Below are 6,370 nucleotides of genomic sequence, written 5' to 3'. Positions count from 1 at the left end.
AAGGAACCGACTATTGTGACATAGAGTAACATGGATGAATCTCAAAATAATCACACTGAATAAAAGAAGCCAGACGTAAAACTAGTACATACTGTATGATTCCACTAACATTAAGACTGCAGTCACACATGGGCGCCTGGGTGGCTCAGTTGGTTAAGCGACTGCCTTCGGCTCAGGTCATGATCCTGGAGTCCCTGGATCGAGTCCCGCATTGGGCTCCCTGCTCGGCAGGGAGCCTGCTTCTCCCTCTGACCCTCCCCCGTCTCGTGTGCTCTCTCTCTCTCATTCTCTCTGTCTCTAAATAAATAAATAAAATCTTAAAAAAAAAAAAAAACTGCAGTCACACAAAGCAGATCAGTGGTTGCTTAGGTAAGGGGCCTTGGGTGGAAAAAGGGAATTAAAAAACAACACAAGGAAACCTTGGGGGTAATAGATACTTCTGTCTTCATTGTGGCAATGGTTTCATGATTGTATACATGTCAAAAGTATCAAATTGTACATTTAAAAACATACAGTATATCATGTCAATTATATCTCAAACTTTTATTTATTTTTTGGAGAGGAAGGTGGGGAGGGGCAGGAGAAGGAGAGAGGATCTTAAGCAGGCTGCATACCCAGCATGGAGCCTGACACAGGGCTTGATTTCACGACCCTGAGACCATGACCTGAACCGAAATCAAGAGTCAGATGCTTAACTGACTGAGCTATGAGGGCGCCCCCTCAAACTTTTAAAAATCACAATGAGACAATACATCTGTATTAGAATAGGTACAATAAAAAAAATTGACAATACTAAGTGCTAGTAAGGATGTGAGCGATTGGAACTCCTATCCCCTGTTGATGGGGATGTAAACTAGTACAGCCATTTTGGAAACATTTGGCAGTTTTTTTTTTTTTTTTTTTTAAGATTTGATTTATTTATTTGAGAGAGAGAGTGAGAGAGAGCACATGAGAGGGGGGAGGGTCAGAGGGAGAAGCAGACTCCCTGCCGAGCAGGGACCCCGATGCGGGACTCGATCCCGGGACTCCAGGATCATGACCCGAGCCGAAGGCAGTCGCCTAACCAACCGAGCCACCCAGGCGCCCCATTTGGCAGTTTCTTATAAAATTATCTAACAATTACCTCATAGCAATCTCAGTCCAAGGGAAATGAACACATATATTCACACAAAAACCTGTATACAAATGTTTATAGCAACTTTGTTCAAAAGTCAAAAATTGGAAGTCTGTCAACTGGTAGATGGATAAACTGATCTATCCATACAATAGAATACTAACTCAGCAACAAAAAGGGAATTGACTATTGATCCCCCTCATGGATGCATCTCAAAAGCATTATGCTAAATAAAAGAAATCACAGCCAAAAGGCTATATACTGTATGATTAAACTCACATGACATTCTAAAAAAGGCAAAAATAGAGACCAAAAACCAAGAAGAAACAATGAATCATGGAACACTACATCAAAAACTAATGATGATGGTGATTAACATAACATAATAAAATTTTTTTAAAAAGCCATCTCAGGGATGCCTGGGTGGCTCAGTCATTAAGCGTCTGTGCGGCTCAGGTCATGATCCCAGCGTCCTGGGATCGAGCCCCATGTCTCTGCTCAGCAGAGAGCCTGCTTCTCTCTCTCCCTCTGCCTACCACTCTGCCTGCTTGTGTGCTCGCTCTTTGTCAAATAAATAAATACGGTCTTTAAGTCCTTTACTACAGTTGCAGAGGAAGAGATCACTGCATCATAAAATTAGTTTGTAAGAGTTAAATGAGAATTTTCACAAGAATATTAACCTTGTTCTCTCAATATATTAACTTGCATAAATATGCGTTAACTGTTACCATCTGATAAAGTGAGTTTAACCTTGGAAGTGTTAACCTGAACAAATGGGTCATGGAAGACACCAAGACTCCAAAAACTATTCCCAAGTCATGTGAAATAACCCCCAGAATAAATGCCTACCTACAAGTCTACAGCCTATACTTCCTGGTAAATTGTTACCTTGAATATAATTGACATTTCTGTATTCCTAAAGGTATAAACATTGTAGGATCTCAATGTCAGATCAGGAAGACCTCTGGTGCTTCCCACTCTCCTATACATGGTTGAACAATTAAAAACCTGTAACTGCCAATTTATTAACAAATGCTTAAGTATCTTACCTAGGTCCTCTGGAAAGCAGAGCCTGAGGCAAGGATTAAAGTACTAGTGTTTTATTTGGGAAATGTGCAAACAGACTGGTGAGGGTGAGGAAAAAAGGGAAGTGAAGCAAGAAGAGCTGCAAAGCAATGTGAGGTAATGGATTACCTCATGGGCAGGGTTCACAATGAGCCAGGAAGACACAGGGGTCGTTTGGCACATGTTTGCTCAGTGGGCTAAACTTTCTCTGGAAGGCTTGAAAGGACAAACCTTTCCTGACAGTCCTCCACAGAAGGGAGCAAGGAGGGGGAGAATTTTACTGCCAGGCTCCCTCCTATCCTATGTTTCATTAATTAAGCCTCCCCAAAGTGGGAGCTTACTCCTCCACATTTCTGATCATCCCTTCATTGGCAGCTCAGAAAGCCTGATCCTGTGACTGGCAGTAGAGCATCTCCTCCAACTCCAAAGTGGAGAAATGACAGAAGAGAGAGGGCTTGGTGTGGAGGCTGTAAGGGCCTTGTTTAACCTGGGCTCTAGTAAGCTCAGGGAATGCAGTAAGGCTTGCTGGCAAGGCAGAAAACGGGACTGTGGGCCGGGTGACAGATGGCGCCTTTGTGAAGGAAGAGGGGGTTGAGGGAATCTGAGACTGTGCTTAGAACCTGTGTTTCATGTAACAGGAGATATAAATTAAATAAATGCTAGTACACAAGGTACCTTGTTGGAAAAGGAATGATTCAATAGGGGGTAGAGTTGGGAGAGAAGGCTCTACTGAGATGGGCTTCAAGAACGGGCATGATTTGCTCACAGAGACCACAGTGCCATTACAGCCGAGGGAGCAACCTGGGAGACAGAGGCATTGGCATGAATGTGTACAACGCAGTGTACTCAGGGAATGGCCTGCACACTGAAGAATGGAGTAGAGTATAGTAGACACTTTGAAAAGTCAGCTGGGGGGCGCCTGGGTGGCTCAGTCGTTAAGCGTCTGCCTTCGGCTCGGCTCATGATCCCAGGGTCCTGGGATCGAGCCCCGCATCGGGCTCCCTGCTCGGCGGGAAGCCTGCTTCTCCCTCTCCCACTCCCCCTGCTTCTGTTCCCTCTCTCGCTGTGTCTCTCTCTGTCAAATAAATAAATAAAAAATCTTAAAAAAAAAAAAAAGAATTTACTTTCAAAATATCACTGTCCAGGTAGTGATTTTTTTAAAAGCTCCCAAATAGGGACACCTGAGTGGCTCAGTCAGTTAAGCGTCTGCCTTTGGCTCAGGTCATGATCCCGGGGTCCTGGGATCGAGCCCTGCATCGGGCTCCCTGCTCTGCGGGGAGCCTGCTTCTCCCTTTCCCACTCCCCCTGCTTGTGTTCCCTCTCTCACTGTGTCTCTCTGTCAAATAAATAAATAAAATCTTTAAAAAAAAAGAAAAAGAAAAGTCAGTTGGGAGTCAGATCACGGGAAGGCCTAGACAAGGAGTTGGAAGTGGACTCTGAAGGCCATAAACCATGCAACATTTCCAAGAGGGGAACACCACAAATGAGCTTGTTTTCAGGACATAATTCTTGGGCAGTTGTTAGAATTACATTAGAAAGGTAGTTCACACAGGTTCCTACATGGGGCCTCCTGCCACAGCAGGAGAGTTTGTGACTGACAATGCAAGACCAAATCATGATGGAGGACACTCAAAGGCCTACACTTCTGGGACACAGTGTGTAAAAAGCAAGCTTGCCAGACTGAGGATAAATCCCAAACTCAATTTTATTGGCAGGAGAGGCTCATTACACTGGCTGAACTGAACCAATATCTGTTATCTATACTTCTACCCAAAATGCCAATAAAGGAATTATTACAGATTAAAAACTCGCAAGTTAGGGCGCCTGGGTGGCTCAATTGGTTAAGCGACTGCTTTCGGCTCAGGTCATGATCCTGGAGTCCTGGGATCGAGTCCCGCATCGGGCTCCCTGCTCAGCAGGGAGTCTGCTTCTCCCTCTGACCCTCCCCCCTCTCATGCTCTCTATCTCATTCTCTCTCTCAAATAAATAAATTTAAATAATCTTAAAAAAAAACTCGCAAGATAATGGGGAGAGATACCAAATGGTAGATGAGAGAGAGCGCAATAAAATTATCAAAGACAGCAACCATCAGAATGGAGAAAAATAAAACCTAAATGCGTGCAGCAAGGGGAAGTAAACAAAAAGCAAACTGACAACATTATTATTACAAATCTACCACGAGACAACCAGAGCTTCCATCAGTTTTGAGGGTCTCAATCTTAAGTGTGAAAAGATGGACAAAGGTCACCAGATATCTCAAGAATACCACTAACAGGAGAGAGAGGCATCAAACAAACAATTAAAAAAAGAAGAAGAAGGAAAACAGTTGATGCAGGGAACAGAAGAAACCTAAAAATAATTGGTAACTTTGGAGAGAAGAGAATACATTCATTAAAAAAAAAAAAGTACTTGAAAAAAATGCCATTCAGAAAATAATATATGGAAGATAGAAAATAAAGCTGAGGAAATTCTCCTGATTTAAAAAAAAGAAAGGGCAAAAAGGTTAAAAATGGAAAATAAGAAAAAATACATAATTAACTTAGAGGTACATTTAAAAAAAAAAAAATCCAATACTCAACTAATAGAGGTTCCTGAAATAGAAAGGTTAAAAAAGAAAGAAAATTTCCCAGGACTCATAGACAACTTGCCAGGCTGAAAGGGCTCACTAAGTATACAGCATTGCAAATAAAATAGTCATACTTTTAAACATACCATGAAATTTCAGGACATTTGAAATAAAGATCCTAAAGCTTTCAGAGAGAAAAATTGCAGGTCCCAAATAAAAGCTCGAGAGTCAAAATAGCACAGGATTTCAAGAGCAACAACAAAATGTGGAAAACAATGAGTAAATGCATTTAAAAGTGCCTACCTGCAAGTCTATAGCCTCGCAAATTATCAGTGGAGTGAAACAATAAACTATACCCATTTCACACATGTGAAAGTCTCGAAAAATTTACATCCTGTTAACCCTCCCTGGGAAGCTAAGGATATACTCCACCAAACAGGGAAGTACACCATGAAAGCAGCAGCTATGGGATCCAGGAAACAGAGGAGAGGGGTATAAGAAATGACCAGGGTGACAGTGAAGAGAAATCCCAGGGTAACAGCTTTGCACCAGGCATAGAGAACAATCAAGGTCCCTGTCATGGGCCAAGTTGTGCTACCCTCCACCCCTGACAAATTCATATGTTGAACTCACCCTAACCCCCAGGACCTCAGAATGTTACTATATTTGGAGGTAAGGTCTTTATTTTTTTTAGATTTTATTTATCTGACAGAGACACAGTGAGAGAGGGAACACAAGCAGGCAGAGTGGGAGAGGGAGAAGCAGGCGTCCTGCTGAGCAGGGAGCCCGATGCGGGGCTCGATCCCAGGACCCTGGGACATGACCCGTGCCGAAGACAGCATCTGAGCCACCCAGGTGCCCCGAACTATTTGAATTTTAAACTACTCATATGTGTTTTTTAAATAAAAATGAAAACTTTAAGGGACGCCTGCATGGCTCAGTCGGTTAAGCAGCTGCCTTCGGCCCAGGTCATGATCCCAGGGTCCTGGGATCGAGTCCCACATCGGGCTCCTTGCTCAGCAGGGAACCTGCTTCTCCCTCTCTCTCCCTCTGCTTGTGCTCTCTCTGTCAAATAAATAAAATCTTTAAAAAAAAAAAAAAAGAAAACTTTAAAAGCTTAAAAGGCTACTGAAGACCTTTAAAAAAACGGAAGTCACTGGTCCCTTTAGCCAGAGGACTCTTGGTACAGTGCTAGCAGAAGCCAGAACTCTAGGGTGGTGAAGAATAAATGAGACATAAGAGAGCAAGAGGAGCCTAGTTTTTTTTGTTTTGTTTTTGTTTTTAAGGAGTCTAGTTTTTTATTTTTATTTTTTTTAAAGTTTTATTTTTATTTATTTATTTTTTTAAAGATTTTATTTATTTATTCATGAGAGACAGAGAGAGAGAGGCAGAGGGAGAAGCAGGCTCCCAAGGAGCAGGGAGCCCGATGTGGGACTCGATCCCAGGACCCTGAGATCATGACCTGAGCCGAAGGCAGACGCTTAACCATGTGAGCCACCCAGGCGCCCAAGGAGTCTAGTTTTTTTTTTTAAGATTTTATTTATTTGACAGAGAGAAACATAGCGAGAGGGAACACAAGCAGGGGGAGTAGGAGAGGGAGAAGCAGGCCTCCCGCCGAGCAGGGA

This window comes from Mirounga leonina, unplaced genomic scaffold (genome assembly GCF_011800145.1).
Source record: "Mirounga leonina isolate KUSES-001 unplaced genomic scaffold, KU_Mleo_1.0 Mir_125, whole genome shotgun sequence".
Lineage (NCBI taxonomy): Eukaryota > Metazoa > Chordata > Mammalia > Carnivora > Phocidae > Mirounga > Mirounga leonina.
The sequence above is the reverse complement of the archived record's forward strand: the minus strand, read 5'-3'. Positions refer to the sequence as shown.